The sequence below is a fragment of the Chenopodium quinoa genome, unplaced genomic scaffold (genome assembly GCF_001683475.1).
Source record: "Chenopodium quinoa cultivar QQ74 unplaced genomic scaffold, ASM168347v1, whole genome shotgun sequence".
In the NCBI taxonomy this organism is placed as follows: Eukaryota; Viridiplantae; Streptophyta; class Magnoliopsida; order Caryophyllales; family Amaranthaceae; genus Chenopodium; species Chenopodium quinoa.
The window spans coordinates 10,423,044-10,441,977 of record NW_018744239.1 but is presented as its reverse complement, the minus strand read 5'-3'; the positions used below and the strand labels follow the sequence as shown (position 1 = coordinate 10,441,977).

General features: G+C 39.3%; 1 pseudogene; it reads right to left on the bottom strand.

The window, feature by feature from the left end:
• Positions 1-11,536, bottom strand: LOC110694384 (annotated as a pseudogene).
• Between the last annotated feature and the right edge of the window lie 7,398 nt (positions 11,537-18,934).

Sequence of the window (18,934 nt, the reverse complement as noted above, 5' to 3'; positions counted from 1 at the left end):
TCGTAGTAACACTTCCAGCCGATACAAAATATGTAATGAATCAAGAATGAAATCAGAAAATACATGACACAAAAAATGGAAATGAAAAATTGAAAACCTATGTTACAACACTACTATGCAAATCCTATATAACACCACCATGCAACGGTGTGAACAATTTGAGAGGATAAAAAAAAAAGCCAAAAGACTTTGCAACCTAAACTAGTTTTATACGACTAATTGAATTAGAAGAGTATTCGTACATTTTCGGGAAACATTAATAAAGTTTCGTGTCTCTATCCTTGCACAATACATGCCACTCCTGAAGAACTGCAGCTTGAAGAGCAAGATGCTCCACCTCTTCTGCTGTTAGTTTTGACAAAGTGGAAGGTCCTTTACTTTTTTCTTACTCCTCAGCTTTTTTCTGTTCTTTCTTTTCCTCTCTTTTTCTTCTTCTCCTCATCCTCCAACTCTTCCCACTACTTCCTTCGTCCTCTTCACTTTCAAGCTCGGTTTTGGGGCGTGGCTTGGCAGCCTTCAGAAGTGCTATTCGCTCCATTGATACTCTTAGGCTTTCAGCAGCAGCAGTTTTAACCTCATCTTCAGGCATGTATTCACAGCCTCCCTCTGTAAAGTCATCTAGCCAACCTTGCAAGTCTGATTCAATTTCCTTCGTGATCGAGGCATCAGATGCTCGTACTACAAATTTACACATCACGGTAGTTGTTTCATCACCCAAGTCAACATTTCTGCTCACTTCACTAGCACCAAATATCATCATCAACAAAAAGCCCCCATGCCATGTTTTAGCAGCAAAGCATAGCTGTTACAATAGAAAGATGGTAAGCACGGAGGACCCTGATACTATCAAAAAATGTGAAAATGAAAAGAGGAACTATATGGAAGCTCAAGAAATAAATGAGGACAGAACATCTCCCTACCACCAACCCAAAACTATGATTAATAAATAAATAAATAAAACAAAACACGCACACATGCACAAGTATACAACAAAGTAAGCTCTAATTGTAACTTAAGAGTGTCAAGAGCACCAAACTGGTGGGTATGAGGTAAAATAAAATTGAACAGGTGCAACTGCCATATTGTTTAGGCCTAACATCCTATAAAGCAGTTTAAAAACCAAGGTTTCATCTTGTGGTCAAGATTCACAGGGCTAAGCAGTCTCCAGTTTGAAGTATATTACAAGGCTTTCCCATTCCCTTCAAGTCTAAGAGCTCTAACCTCAAGTAAAGAATGTTTCAGTAGTAATAAATTGTAAAACTAACAGGCAACTTAGGAACTTCCAAGAGCTACTGGTTCTAGAAAGCCCTTGTTTCAACTTTATGTTTCACAGCCCATTGAAATTGGTTGAAGAGTATTCAAGCAGCTAGGAGTTCAATAAGAAAAAGAAATATAAAAGGGGTAAATCAAATTCCCTTTCATTACCCAAACATTGGAAAATCTATTTACTTTCTTTCCCCTCCCTCCTTTCTCTTCTTTTCTATTACTTACATTAAACCAAATAAGGCCTGAATCAAACTACTCCGTAGTTAATATTTGAGCATGCTCAGCCTTGTAAATTACAATATATAGGTAATTGATTGAATACATACTTATAAATTTATAATACCATAATTAAATAAATAAATAAATGAGTTTCCAAAAACTTAATGATATGTAATTGAATTATTAAGTTCTCATATAGCATTAAATAGGACTTGCTTCTCCAAAAGATATGTATTTCAGCAGACATAGCTATTAGCTACAACAGAAAAATACAAATATAATAATGAAATGTTTTTGGACAGATTACTCCTGAGAGGAGCATAATTCCAAACTCTTATTTCCAAGGGTGAGGTTAAATAGAATGAGCGAGGGTTTGGAAGGGACTCGAATTCAATGAACTCTATTAAGCTCCAAGTGTGGATGACTATGCGGAATAATCACTTTTGGATCATGTAGCTGACCCCACTTATGAAACTAAGGCTTTGATTGATTGATATTATAGTAGATAATGCAGACTGTTATTTTCACAACCTTGGGTTTACAGATTTGCATTTACAGTAATAAAAAAGGCTAACAAATTTCATGGTAACCAATTTGTCAGCTATTGTATTATTTTCCTTCTGCTTCAGAAAATTTAGCGAACAGATCTTTTATAGCATAAAATAAAGTAAAAATTAGTAATTTGTACTTCAAAATCCAATATGTTCCACATACAATTACAATTTGAGAACATCTTTATTTTACAATAGAACAAAAGAGAACCTCTATAGTTTGTTTGGGTAATAAAAAGGGAAGGAAAAGAAGGGGAGGGAGGGGGAGGAAAAAAAAAAAAGAGTTTCCTTCCAAATCTCTCCATTTCTCTCCCCTCCAATTCCCTTCATCCCTCAATTGTTATCCAAATGAAAGATATTTCATCCCTCCATTTCCCTTTCCTTCCTTTCCCTCCATTTCCTTCAATCTAAACACACTCTAAGGGAGGGGAAGAGGGAGGGTGAGGGGGAGGGGAAGGGGAAGGGGAGGGAGGGGAGAAAAGAAGGAATACTTTCCTTCCGCTCGAATTTGCATTTGATTCTACAAGAGATTTTCACCAAGAAATAATACCAAAAAAAATATGGTAAAATAATATAAAAATTTTAATACTTCTCCTGTTCTTATTTACTTGCAACATGCCTATTTCACAAGTTATAAAGCACACTCTAGCCACTTAAATATCTAATTCTGTGTTAGTAAACATAATAAAAAGTTTCTACTTTTATAATACACATGAAAACAAAGCTAACAAGATTTCACAAGATAATAAATTTTTTATTACATTGTTAAAGCAAACAGTCAAAGAACAGTTTGACCACCAAAATATATGTTGCAATAAATAAAGCTGAAAGTACAGCTATTTGATAAATTTAGCGAAAAATATGAAGAAAAAATTTATGGTATGATTGCCACTAATTGAGTAAAACATAATATCCAGCACGAGGTACTTGCAATTCGTATCCTAAAACTGAGGTGCGCACTTATCCTTTGTTAAGCCCCAGGGTTATGGCAAAAACAAAGCTAACAAGATTTCACAAGATAATAAATTTTGTTATTACATTGTTAAAGCAAACAGTCAAAGAACAGTTTGACCACCAAAATATATGTTGCAATTAATAAAGCTGAAAGTACAGCTATTTGATAAATTTAGCGAAAAATATGAAGAAAAAATTTATGGTATGATTGCCACTAATCGAGTAAAACATAATATCCAGCACGAGGTACTTGCAATTCGTATCCTAAAACTGAGGTGCGCACTTATCTTTGTTAAGCCCCAGGGTTATGGAAAAAACAAATTGTTGACCCAATGTTACAAGTTCATAAACCCATATGTTGGGGGAGGGGGAGGGGGTATTGTGTCATGTTCACAAACTTTAAAGGCTTATAATGAAGATTTTCACTTTTCCTAGAGGAAAAAAGTAAAGAACCTCAAGTTAGCCTACTGCCTATGTATTGTCCCTAAGCTAAAATGATAGGTAAAGCTTGAAACATCTAGTTCTATACAAGCCAAATCCACAAGAAACTGATGCCAAATTGACAAATAGCCATAAATGAGAGCGGCAAAGTAAGCAGAGGAAATATGGAGTTATTGACCAAACAACTAAAATAGCAGGTCATAAATCATAATGTCTCTCATACCTGGAATCCAGCAACTGTGCGGATAATGTGGGAGTAAACTTTATGGAAAGGCTTGGATTCCAGAGCCTTCAATCCGCTCAAAAATGGTGACCATAAAACAACTTCCCTCATAAGTATATGTGCCCGTGTACTCCACACTCCACAATAGCTGGTAAGCTTGGCCATAACCGAAAGTATTCCACAGGAGAGATTTTGTGTGGTAGAAGCAGCTCAGTCAATGGAATTTTATAAGGCTGGCACCTCAAGATAACAGGTTCTCCTAGCTCTGGCTTGGAACTCTTTTTTTGTCGTACAATTTGGGGATCTTCTTCAGCATAATCACCTTCATAATGTAGAGGACCAGTGCCATAGAACAGATAATACAGTACTTGTAGCCAAAGGGCACATCTCTCAAAATGAGAAGCTCCTACAGTAATGCTACAAGGTACAAGATCCTACATGATGACAGAGTAAAAGTAAATAGTGATGCAAACACAAACAAGCCAACAAGATAAAAGATAAATGTATGAAAACACAAACAAACAGACAAATTCACGATAACCAGCAGCACAGTCCCTTTTAGCAACACAACTGAAAACAAATAAAGTACACTGTCCAGAAAATGACCAGGACTAGCATCATTAAGGATGTCTTTCAGTCTACCTCCATTATTTCCCTATGCTATTCATTGTTCAATCCACCAATTCATCTCCATCTGGTATTTAAAATTGTTGTACTACCTAGAATTAATTGCTATATCCCAACCAATCTTTCAAGAATAGATTACCTTCATAATTAATGAAAAATAGCTCAGTATCGAAAACAGGGACTGCAAAAAGTGTTGTGATACTTTTAAAATTCAAAAATAATTATTATAAAAAATTTGAATGGTTATTTGCCTAGAAAATAAAAAGAAAACAAACCAGCAATTTTTAACACATCTATCCTATAGTCACAAGATAAGATGGATATTGTTAGATGATTTTGAAGTCACATATTGAACAAGGTTTGGCAAGAGAACCTGTGAAACAAGGTTACGCAACTGCCGAACTGCTTGTGGTGAACCATCCATGAAATATAATGCCCCCGTCAGGCCAACTCGAATATCAGCTCGGTTAAGTTCAATGTCAGTTAGATTTATAACCTGAAAGAATCAATTGCTTAGCTTTTTGATAGGCCACATAGGAAGTCCGAAAATTCATGGGGGAAAAATCAACCTTCAGATACAAAGTGATTCTCCCATCACTGGGATCTGCCAAATGATAAGCTTCAACATAGCATGGATCACAACTGCCAGTCAACGTAAATGCTCTTGGTGGAATCTTAAGTAGAGTTGAATCTATTTTACTTGACAGCATGAGTGTCAATTCACTGGGATCAGGCCTCCAAAGCTCTAAAATTGCTTTTATGTACCAACCCTTCCAGCTTTCTGTCCTGAGCTGCAGCTACTTCATAGAACTGAACGGTCAACTTGTGGTGGCTAAAAGGATAGTCTCCTTTGGCTTCACTAACCCCAGCTCATCTGAGAAAAGAAAACCACCAATTAACATGTTTGAGCTTACACTTATCAATGTTTATTCTACAGCAAACAATTTAATACCCCCCACCCCACAAAAAAAAAATAAATAAATAAATAAAATAAAAAATAAATTAAAATAATATAATTCTACAGTAACCAGGTGCAGGAAATTGCAAATAAAGATAGACCACTTAGCATGTGAGATACGCTGCAAGTACTGAAACAATGGCAAACAGATATTACTGTCGGAGATGAGAGAGCATTTTCCTGGCATAGAGAAGAGTGATATGTATTGGGAAGAGAAAAAAAGTTTTGATTAAGTGATGTCTTCCTTATAGGTGAGAATGTGCCCTTTGTATTTTCTGATTCATTTACACTACATGCAAAAAGTCGAAAGACAAATGTAGATACATCTAGTTAATTGTACTTCAAGTTCATGGTAGTAGATAATCCATATATATCCTGTACATGTCATTATATTCTAATTTTTCTAATCAGTGGCAAACATCTTACTTTTGAAGAATCCTATTCAGCAGTAACTGCAAGTTGGAGCATGTTAAAATCAAATCTTCTCTTCATTAATGCCTTATCTAGTTTTTATCATTGACTTGGTGAAATACATTTAACATATAACTCTATTAAGAAAAAATTTCATGGAAGTGTAAAACTAGGGATCCCTAGTGATTGGGCTACTACAGATAAGTGCAAGCGCTAAAACACCACATAGAGACAAAACTTTATTCATCTAAACTGTCCTCTTCATAATTGTTTAAGGATGAGACTACCAAGGGTATTATATAGTTATTTATTTCTCTATGATGTAGTTTTAATGAATATGGTGTACGGAGGCATGAATGACAAATAATTCAAGAGATGCCTTGTAAATTTACTCGAGTATAGTTGTAGACACCTGATTGTGTCTCCCCAAAAACCAAACCCAGTGATGAGAACCTTTCACGTCTTTGATCAACGAGTTAGGTGAAGAGTTAAAGAGTCTTGTGAATTTCCCTTTAGCCTTGACCATTTATAACCTTTCCTTAAATGTTTTAAACCAAAATCATTCATTTCGTGTCCTTAGACCCAAAATCATTCATTTCGTGTCCTTCAAATCATTCATTTCGTGTCCAATTTATAAAGCGTCCAAACCAGTCTATTTCAGTCCATAATCTCGGTCCAATTATTGTGTAGTTTGATGAGGTTCGAAAAGAGCTTTCCAACGATATATTATAAGCTCAAATCAGACTTATTACGAATAAGTTATGGCTAAAATACTAAAGCAAGCCCAAACAACCTAGGTCCACCTTACCTACGACCCAATGATTATGTGAGGGTCCAAATACCTTAATCCCAATTTTAAACCAATTAGGATTCATTAGGAACTTCTAGAGTCCTCTAGAAGGTTCTAATCTATCCTTTCCGAAAAATAAAGATATTTGAAATTGAATAAAACTTCTCTTTTGAAAATCCTAATCCCATTCAAATTCAAAGATGTTCGGATATGATTTTCGTGCCTCATAAATTTTATCCAAATCTTGGATGGTTGGATAGCCCTTGAAATTATCTTTCCAATGATACATAATCCCAATTCCGATTGGAAACGAAAAAGATATGAACGAAATACCAAACTCTATCCAAAACTGACATTGTCCCACTATATCAGACATATCTTTTATTCTACAAAAGATATCAATTTCATTCCAATTGGGTTAGAAAGTAGACTTCAGAGCTTTCCAACGATATATTATTCATCTTATTCCGATTTCTGGATCAAAAGTTTGATAAAAACAAAAACCGCAAAAACTGTTGTCTATCGCGCCGCGATGGACCGGTCGCGCCGCTGTCGTTCCGCAATGAAACCTGTTTTACTTTGATTTGATTTCTGACTCTTTTCTAATCCTTTGACCCTCTTTTTTCCTTATAAATAGAGGTCGTTTTCCTCTGATTTCAATCATCAACAAGCTTGATTACCAACAACTATCATCAAATCCCTTCTCTAATATTATTTCTCTTTCTTTCTTTATGTTCTAGGCTAAACACATCCCAAACACACATCCTTGATATTCTCCTCAATAAACACCATATCCCGATCACGAGCCTTGAATACTCCTAGCCAATCTCGAAATTGCATTCGACCTCGACGTGAAAGGATGATAGTTATGAGGGTTTGGTCCCAAATCTATATTTCAATTAATATTTGATTTATTTGATTGATTTAATCTTTCTTGAAGTTACTAACGTGTGTATTGTTTTGATAGAAAGAAGTACGAGGCATCAAAGTAAGTAATTCGATTACTTAATTATTCTTTTGATATAGAAATCATGCTTAGGTATTATTTTGATTCCTAGTATCATGTTTAGGGTGTTAATTAATATTTCTAATATCATGTTGGTTTCTAGTATCATGTTTAGGTGAAAGCTTTGATCTTGATTATTTAGTGACATGCTAGGATTTGTTATTAATCCGTTTAGTATCATGCCTAGGATCTTGCTAATCATGTTTTAATAATGTTTTGATGATGATGTTATTATGATGATTATTGTTGTGTCAATTAATTTTCATTGCTTGATTATTCATGATTTATTGTTATTGATTGATCACGCTCTTTCTTGCAGGTTGGAATTTATACTTGAAATCACGCCTAATAAGATAATTAATAATGTGATTTAGACTAATATGATTTTAATTCAAGTGATCACCAATAATATATTATTTGATTGTGCATTAATAATCAAACAACGTAGATTAAATATGCTTAGGATTAATATGATGTATGTATGTTGATCGGAAAACGCACATGAATGTCATAAGAATTAAGTAGAGGCCGATTTAGGGCGGGTTCAATCTCTTTTAGGTTGGATTTGTACCATCATCCCCGAATATCTAGTCATGGTTCCGGACCACTATGGAGTTAGCGATCTCCGTGATCGTGAATGGGGTGTAACCTTCACACCCGTGAACGATTTACAAGTTCCTAAAACTTGTTGGCGACTCTTTTATCTCTAGCTTCCTTCCCTTTGGACGCCACCATGCCTAAAAGCATGATTACAGTGGGGCTCAAAGTTGGGTTTGAATAATTCCCTAAAATAGTAAGACTGCATTCTTGTCACCTTAGAATAAGTCTTAGGAACAAAGTTCAAATGAGCTCCAAACTCCAATAAAGGCTACTTAAATTCAGTTCACAGCTACAATAAGCTCTAGTAAGTTTGGATACGCCTAGATACGTAATTTCAATTACAGGTTAAAACACAAACAATAAGATAGAGAATTTGGAATGTGAGTTAGCCAGTTAAGGGAAAAAAGTCTTTGACATAATCAAGATTTAGGTCAATGATCCAAGGTCAGAGCGTTTGACGAATTGAGAATGTTGAAATTACAAATAACAAAGCTCTATACTTTAGTGGCAACAAATATTTAAGACCTCTCAATTATGAACAAACTAACAGCATAATATTTCAATTAGTATACTCAGCAAAAAGTTCAGATTATAGACTCAACTTCAAAAAAGAGAGTGCAAGAGAAACACAGGTGAGAATAGGTCAATGAACTTGACAGAAACGACCGGGAGGGAGGATTATGCCCTTAATAGGAAGAATATTGGCGTATTTATAAGGACAGAGAAAAATTTACCTGTCATCTGGATACAAGGTGGCATACTTAATCCTCTGCAATATCAAATGACATTGATGCTTATTGACAGGATCTGCCGAGCCTTTATTTTGGAATTCTTCAAGCTCGTTACTCAGCAACTGACCAGCCCTTGAATTTCGAGACCCCAATCGCTGAGCACTCAGAAGAACTGCCTGGACATCTTGCAGCCTGTTTGTCGTCATTGCAGATGAATCCATATTGAGCAAAACTTTATGAATATTAGTCACAATAATGTTCAGCGGATCATCAGGGTCATCAGCCAAAAGGGGATCAAGATCAATGTGCTCAGCTAGAGACCAAATGAGACGGGCAGATTCATGGTGTATTCACCTACAAAATGAAAACAGTAAGGGAGGTAATTCTGTAAACCACATCTAGTCCACTAACTTTACGATTTTCTTACACATAATAGCTCTTTGGTATACAACAAAATAAATACTCCGTAGCTAGAAAGCAAATCTTTATGGTTCTCAGACTTCTCACTGTAGGGTCTATAGCCAAATTATAGAAACGAATAACTAGAAAACTAATAAATGTGTACACGTCTCAAATACAGCTGCGTATGACAATAAGAAATTACATATATGGGCTGCAACAAGCCTATATAATTTTGAGAAAATGGCATCAAAGGACATCATATGATCTTTATCCATCTAGTGAGTCGGACCTAAATATGAACTCCTTGAACAAAAACCACAACTCCCATTTTGATTTGTATGCAAATGCATGCATTAGAATTAACTAAACACCAAGTTAAGAAGAAACAAAACATTAAAGCAAAAATTAAAGGCATGAAAGCAATAGTAGAAACTAAACAAGCCAAATGCAAAGCCTATGATAGTACCATCTTTGACAGCCAAAAAAAGTTTTGAGACAAGAGCACCAACCTCACGCAGATCATTGACAAGCTCACGCTGAAGGTTTTGCAGCCTAGTCTCATTCAGAATCTGATCTTGTGAAGCACCATCTTTCACTCGTTTTACACCACCTCTTGTATCATATATATGGCAAAGTCTGACAAGTAACTTGAGATAGCAATCAATTGCATAAGTTCTACCATCACAGTCCCACTTAACACAGGGTCTACACACTTCTACGACTTCCAAAGCAGGCTCAGTCCAATTTAAAGCCCCATACCCAGTACCATAAGCAAGGGCACCAAAGAATCGGTTCTCCATTCCTGAATTCTTTTGTTCTGGAAGAGGCAGAGACAACTGGAAGCAGCTTTCTACTAGTGAAGCCACCAATTCTTCTCTGAACAAGCTTTTACTAGTGACACTATTAAGATCTTCTTTAATCCTCACATCTTCAAATAAGAAGCAATGTCAGTTCCAGCTAGCGGCTTCTGACCTCTGCGAACACTTTCCTTGGCAAAGAGATCAACACAAAGAGCTGTACGACAAATGAATGCTAAAGCGTGCATGCGATCTGATTCTGCCCTCAAGTTTCTCACCATAAGAAGCAACCTCTTAAACAATGAGACCTGTTGCAGAGAAGCCGCAGAGTCAGACACTTCCAGTGGTTGCATAATCAAAGGGCAATACAGGTTTTCTTTTATCAAATAAATCAATACAAAGTAATTAGTACAACACTACATTATCCAGAAAAGTCCGTTGCCTTTCTTAAAACAGTATGAAAGTAACAGCTTCTACTTAATCGGCTTTCCCAACATATTCTTACTAAACTGATTAATGGGGACTTGGAGAGAATGCACAAACAATCTACTGATAATAAACTAATACTACTTTTAATGCAGATGTTAACCACAAAGGAATAGCACCTTTTCATCCGAAAACATAATTTTGCTCAATCATAATATACCAAAAACATTCAATAAGTGAACATAAACAAAACCAACTCCACTATATAAACAATTTTTGAGTAAAAAAACAGCTATGAACCTGCATAGTTAGATCAAGGAGATGAAGATTAGTAACAACAGCTCGAACGATACTCTCCCGAGCAGACGAAAACTCCTGTCGATCCCATAGCGTGAGAATGGCGATAATAGAACCCGAAGCCCACTCAGGCTTGCCACCAGGAACATCAGCCAAATACAGCATATTGATCGCCACTTCAAAGATCAGTGCAGGATCCAAAGACTCAAGAAATGGGGACAAATGCATAACCACATCTGATACACCCACAAACATCTCAGCATTCCCAGTAACCAGCAACGCCGCCCCATCCGCCACTCCACCCCCCTTCGACGAAAGCTTCCGAATTGCCTCAACGGACCCAGAAGCCACAGCTTTAACACCGTAAACCAACGGAAACACGGTAGCACGAAAGCTCTCAACAGGAAGAACAAAAGCCCTAGACATAAGCGAATTCTGCCTTTTCCACACAAAATCAACCATTGAAGACACCCAATTAGACCGAATCGCAACCGAATTCTCGCTATCGACGAGCTTATTCCCCGCCAAACGACTCATCTTCTTGGATTCAAACTCCTTAAACAATCTCCCAACAGATTCAAACGCGACCTTAGCAACAGCATCAGAAGAATCCAACTTATTAACCCCAATTCTCCTCCACCAATTGGAAACACGATCAAGCAAATTGACATTATTCTCACAAAGAACAACAAGATCGTCTCTAGCAAGAATACACCCGAGAGTTTCGGTGATCGAGAAGCGGAGATTGCTGCTCGGAGAATCAAAGCAAGCAGTGATGTGCTAGTGCGAGAGTGTGATAAAGGAAGCGAGAAGATGGGAAGGGATGGCGGAGAGGAAGGAATGTCAGTTCCAGCTAGTGGCTTCTGACCTGTGCGAACGCTTTCCTTGGCAAAGAGATCAACACAAAGAGCTGTACGACAGATGCATGCTCATAGCGTGCATGCGATCTGATTCTGCCCTCAAGTTTCTCACCATAAGAAGTAACCTCTTAAACAATGAGACCTGTTGCAGAGAAGCCGCTGAGTGAAGACACTTCCAGTGGTTGCATAATCAAAGCGCAATACAGGTTTTCTTTTATAAGTATGAAAGTAACAGCTTCTAATTAATCGCCTTTCCCAACATATTCTTACTAAACTGATTAATGGGGACTTGGGGAGAATGCAGATGTTAATAGCACCTTTTCATCCGAAAACATAATTTAGCTCAATCATAATCTATAAAGCATTCAATAAGTGAACTTAAACAAAACCAACTTGACTATATAAACAATTTTTGAGTTAAAAAACAGCTATGAACTGCATAGTGAGATGAAGGAGATGAAGATTAGTAACTGTACGAGATAGTGCCGACATCGTTAGGATGTCCACTAAAATACGTTACGCCGTTAGTTCTCCATTATTACGCATATTGGCTTACTCTCCATAACGACCTTCATTACGGCCACGTGGAGAGCTGCTTCCGACCACGTAGGCACCTGTTGTCTATAAAGTCAACTTGCCACCTATGTCGATATGTGGCACTAGCTTAATTGTTTTCTTATAAATACCCAAACATAATTCATTATAAAGGTACGATCTTTATCTCTCTAACTCTCTCTCTTAAACACTTTCTCATCTCTTCTCCATTCTTCTCATCAAATTGCTGACTTTAGCATTGGAGCAGTTATCCCGGATAATCCCCCGGGTTAGCTAATTTGTATTGACTGTGCAGGTACTTACTTAGCCGATAAACCTGTAAGATCCCAAGACTCAAGTTACCGGAGCTCACCGGAACAATTAGCGCTAGAAGGAGGGGACAGTAATAACTTCTATCGTCCAAAGAACCTTAAGCAGTCATGGAGGGGAACAGCAAAACCATAGTACCTATCCCAGAAACTAATAACCGTAATTATGATACTTGTATTCTCATTACTGGTGCAAATAAAACTATTAACAATGTACCTGAGATCATGGTGGAAGATGAAACCCACCTTATTCTCAATGATACGGCAAATATACGGATAACACCAGAACGACCTCGTGCCACAACCCCCGATCCTATGGATGAGTTCACTCATGAGGAGTTGGAACTAACGGCAAGGGTCATGCGCGCTATGTCCAAAAAAAGAAAAGAGGTCGATGAAGCGGCTGTCGATAGAGTAGAAGGAAACAGAGCACAATCTGTGCCCGTGTTTATTAATTTGGAGAGTCAGTTTAATCAGGCCGCACCTCCACCTCGGCGGTAACCGAGAGAGGGATCACCCCCGTTAAGGCTAGAACCGTCGGGAAGAAAGCGTCAAGCTCCTCCTAGCACATGGATTGAGGATTTGGGATCTCACGGGCAAGAAGCTAGTAGTGGGCCAAATAGGCGTGTGACCAGGGAAGTGGTCAGACCGAGAGTCTCTCCTTTCACTCAGGAGATCCTGGATCAACAAATGGAAAAAATAAAAATGCCATCATACAAGTATGACGGCAAGGGTGACCCCAAGAGGTACGTGGAAACATTTGAAAGCCATATGTTGTTGTATACCGACACGGATGCCATGTGGTGTAAGGTTTTTCCAACAACATTGACAGGAGCAGCCTCATATTGGTTCTCGAATCTAGAGCCCGTTTCGATTGATTGCTTTGACACTTTGGTGAAGATGTTCATTGGCCAATACATAAGCAACAGTGCGAGGTAGAGAACGTCAGGGGAGCTGATGGCAGTTAGCCAGAAGAAGGATGAATCTTTACGAGACTTTATCAGGAGATTCAATAACGAAGCAAACACAATTCCTAAGTTGTAACAAGAAATAGCCGTGATGGCCCTCATGAATGGGCTGAATGATTGTGATTTCAAAAAATATATGGCCCGGAAAACCTTCCCAAACAAGGCACATGAGTATATTAAGAGTGAAGAGCTCTTAAAAACTAGTAACAGAGCAGTGCTGTAGAGTCAAGTCGGCGACCGATTGACAATACGTCACATGAAGTAAGTAGACCAGTCCAGCAAAATCAACAAAGGGCAAGCAGGTCGGGAAAAGGCCTGGGCCGGTACAGTAATTACAAGCAACTAAACACGCCAAGGGTAGCGATCTATTCCTTAAACCAATAAAGGAAAGATTGGACCAGGCCGGCACCAATGAAAGCCAAGGGTCGAGACATGAAGAAATACTGCATGTTCCACAGAGATGTCAGCCACTACACAGAGGATTGCATTCAGCTGAAGGAAAATATTGAGGATCTAATTCGGAAAGGGCACCTCTCTCTCAGTATCGAGCCCAACAGGATATAAGTCGGCAACAACAACCTCCCACAAGACAGATCGAATATCAGCAATGGATCACAGACGTGCACCTGAGGCAAGTCGATAAAATGACATGTCAAGGCAAAGGAAAGTGTCGTCAGGGCGCAATATAGTGGTTGATGTTATAACCTGTGGGCCAGTGCACGGGAGATCCGTTAGTGGCGCCAAGAAAAGCTTCTCGGAGCATAGACACGTGGTGAATGCCTTGGGTGTAGAAGATCGTCCTCGACCTTCCAGCATTCCCTTAGTGTCCTTGTCGGAGGCTGATATCAAGGGCATCATGTTTCTTCATGATGACTCGTTAGTGCTCATATTAGTTATAAATGGCAGTCTAATCCAATGAGTTTTTTTTACGGAGGAATTTCAGCAAATATATTGTTCACAAAAGCCTTTGATGTCATGATGATTGTGAGGCAATACTTGACACAAGTGCCATACCCAGTCATTGGCTTCAATGGCTCTACCGTCAGGTCGGAGGGCAGCATTGTGCTACAGCTCGTATCGGCGAGGGAGCTGCCGCAAGAAATGTAAATACGAAGTTTCTGGTGGTGGATGTGCCGTCAGCATACAACGCTATCATTACCAATGATTCATGACGTATAGGCTGTCGTATCAACATACCACTTGACAATAATGTATATGTATCGAATGTCGGTTTCCCTGAACGTGTTATGTGACTGTGCTAAAACAACCATGTCGATAGCCGCTAATAGATGGTGTGGGTCAAAATAGGGAAAGAACCCCATCCACACATGACCTGTCTATGGAGAATTTTGATACACGTCTAGTATCGGTACCTCGCCCCTTGCCGAGAGGAGAAATTGTTGAAGATGAATTACAGCCAAGAGTCCCAGGCCGAGTAGTAAGGGTAGGATCCGACATGGATGTTGATTTACGATGTCATCTAGTTGATCTCTTACGAGAGAATGCAGATGTATTTGCTTTCTCGGCTCACGAAATGGCAAGGATACATATGGATGTTATGGTACACAAACTGAATGTGGAACACGAAGGAGCGACTGGTAAGGCAGAAGAAAAGAAACTTCTCGATCGAGAAAATTGAAGCTATACAAGCTGAGGTGAATAAGCTGTTAGCACCAGGGTTTATAGAACCTTGTACTTATTCTGAATAGTTAGCAAATGTGGTGATGGTGAAGAAACCGTCAGGAAAGTAGAGGATGTGTGTCGATTTTACCGATCTAAATAAGGCTTGTCCAAAGGACTGCTACCCATTGCCCAGGATAGACAGGCTGGTGGACTCTACTTCAGGCCACACTCTGTTAAGTTTCATGGATGCTTTCTTTAGATACCACTAAGTCAGCTTATACGAGCCCAACAGGACCAAGGCTGCATTCATAATAGATGCCGGAGTTTATTGTTACAGAGCAATGTCGTTTGGGCTACGAAATGCGGGTGCGACATGTCAAAAGTTGGTCGATAAAGTGTTTGCAATTAGAAGGGTTGAAACGTGGAAGTATACGTGGATGACTCAATCATGAAAAGCCGACTGGCTATGGATCACGTTGCGGATTTACGAGAAACATTTATTACTCTTCGATAGTATCGAATGAAGCTAAATCCGAAAAAATGTGTTTTTGGGGTTAAGTCACGAAAGTTTCTAAGCTTAATGGTTAGTGAAAGAGGAATTAATGCAAATCCCGATAAGATTGATGCCATCCTCAACTTGCCACAGCCAAAGTCAGCAAAGGATATACAAAAACTCACAAGTCTCATGGCGACATTGACGAGATTCATTAGTAAATCTGCCGACAAGGCATTACCATTCTTCGTGGTACTGCGTCAGAACAAAACGTTCGTCTGGGGAAAGAACAAGCTAAAGCACTCGAGGTGGTGAAAAATCATCTCTGATCACTACCGACAATAGCCAGGGCTGAGAAGGGAGAGAGGTTGCAGTTGTACATCTCAGCATCTCCCAAAACGGTAGCGGCAGTGCTGCTAGTAGAACGAAAGAAGGTACAAATGCCCATCTACTTCGTGAGTCATGTTTTGAATCCTGCAAAACGGCGATACCTGTTGATAGAGAAGATTGCATATGCAGCGGTGAAAGCGGTGCGAAAGTTGAGGCCGTATTTTGATGCGCATACAATTGAAATTCTAACGAATCAGCCGTTGGAGAAGTCACTTCAGAAAATGGAAACCTCGGCTGTTTGCTTAAATAGGCCATAGAGCTGTCGAAATATGATCTAGTTTACAAACCACGAGTGTCCATAAAGGCACAAGCTTTTTCTGACTTCATTGTGGAAATATCTTACGCAGATGAAGAGAAAGATATCGGTACATGGAGGGTCTCAATTGACGGTTCAGCAGCTTCAACCGGTTGAGGGGCCAGTATTATAATGACTTCCCCGCAGGGGGATGTGTTTGAGTATGCTATAAAGTTCAAATTCAAAGCTTCCAATAACGAAGCTGAGTATGAAGTAGCTATCGCGGGAGTCCAGTTATGCATAGCGGCAGAGGCAAAACAGATTGAATTATCAACGGACTCACAGTTGGTTGCAAGTTAGTAAAGCGGCGAATATGAAGCCCGTGAGCAAATGATGATAGTTTACCTGGCCAAATAAAAAGAAGTAACGGCGGATTTAGAGTACTTTATCAATCTGGTCCCACGTACCCAGAATGTACAGGTAGATTCCTTGGCAAAATTGGCAAGTTCAAGTTTCAATGATCTAGAATGAACAGTAATGGTCGAGATCCTAGATCACAAAAGCATTGATGAAACTCAAGTGAAGGTTAATGTTTGGTTACGTAGAGTCCGACTCTACGCGGAAGAGAAACCCGCCCAAGCCCCGCTCACTAATTAAAGCAACTAAATATTTAATCACATAATTAACAACATAAAAGAGAGAAAGAGAAAAGATATTCTTAACCTTGACGCGTGCTTCGCTCGAACCCGAGCTCTTACTTGAAAAGCTAAACCTCGCAACCGCGACGGTCTCCAATGGTTCGTACCCACGAACCCGACCTGAACAGTCTTAATCCCGAAGGTTAGTCGGGACTTGACCAATAAAAACTAGAGTATTACGAACTTAAGGTTTTCTCACTTTACTAAGGAGATGCCTTTTTAGTTCCACTCAAGTGTTCTTCCCAAATCCCAAAAGTTGGGTATTTATAGGGAAATGAACCTTGATTTCCCATTCTCAATTAATGTGGGAGATTTGCATTTTCCCTTATTTTATTTTAATCAAAAACAAAATAAAATGCTAAATCAATCAACAAGCTACAAGTGGGAATGGGAGGAGAGGGAGAAGGTGAGGACCACCAAGGGAGGGGACCAACCCACCTTGCTCCCCAAGGAAAACACCAACCATTGGTCCCCACATAAAAATCGGACCACTCCTCCACTTGGCTGGCAGGCAGCCTACCTTGGCTGCCAAGGCTGCCAGCTGGCGCTTAGCACCAAGGCTGGGCAGCCCAGCCAGCCAGCTAGCACATCACCAGCCAGCCCGCAACACATGCGCAGCCAGCCAACACACAGCTAGCCAACACGCATGCATTGCTGCTGCTTGGTGCGTGCTGCTAGGTGCTGCTATGCGAGGCTGCTGCTTGCTAGCACACATACATAGCCCAGCATGCCCAACATGCTGCTGGCTGGTGCGTGGTGCTGTGCGATATGCCGTTGGCCTTGCGATGCTTGCGAGCTAGAGTTGGGCTTGGTGCGTGGCCTAGCATGATGCGATGGCTAGGGTTGCTATGCTAGCACGCCTAGCCATGCATAGTCACACCACACGCATGCACGCATCTTGCGATGCTTGTGCTAGGGGATGCTAGGCACGCATAGGTTAGGACTTCGCCTAGCCTAGCACTCACATGGCTAGGCAAATGCAAGGCTACGGCTAGGCTCGAACTTGTTGCTTGTTTGATTTCACGTCTCATCGAATTCTAAATTCGACTCGACTTGCAATGCTCGGTCTCGACGCTCTAAGCTCGATATCCAACGTCTTTGTTCGTAATACTCCGATGACTCATCTAACCCTTCGGATTGATTCGTCGTCTCGGATCGGTTGTTCAATTGGGTTCGACCCGAAAGATTTAGTCAAGATTAAGCTGTAATATTAATTGTACATGAATATTACTGATCGGAAGCGGCCTCCACCTAGGCATTCTGATCACTTGACCTCATTGAAGAATTAGCTTTCTAATAATTCTGAACCCTCTATCAGAATAATACACTTGTTGGAAGGACACCATTCCTTTCAATCACCCACTTGTCCTTCCGGACAAGTGTGCAATTAGTGTATAGCCCTTTTCCTATGTCTCTTAATGTCTCTTCATGAACTATAAGGTAAGATTCTCCGTCATCCTTATTATGTCCAGAAGTGTTTCTCGATTCCCGAGTTTGACTGTCAATAAACAAATGATTTCTAAAATCCATTTGAGCACGACCATGCATTTTCACAGTCTCGCTCTTCGAGAGGCCTTGTAAACAATAAATACATATTTCCTATTGTTAATAGGGGGACATTCCCAATCTTGTACTGTAAGCTTCCCTTACTAAGAGGACCTAGTCGCCTAAGTGTTACTGTTATAATCCCCATTTACGGCAGACGTTTGACAACATCAAAACGACTAGTACTCAAACAAGAGAATTAACTTGCAATACTCATGGTCGAGGAAAAAAGGTTCCGATAGATATAATGAGAAATATACTTATAAAGATTTATTATTTCTTGAAGTACTCTCATAGGTCTATCCGGTACAGTTCCAAACTAGTACCTGTGCAAATGATTTATGACTATCATGTCCTTATAGCACAAGAAACGGTGCTATAAATCATACTACACACTAATCTCAGGTGGTCATTTAGTCGTCCATAGTTTAAATGACCTCGATTAGGGATATTTTCGATTAAAATATTCAATGTTCACTTAACAGGTGTTTCTTTATCCAAGACATGGTCTTGATACCCTGTTTTGAATATTCTCATAAATCGAATTGACTCATTATTTA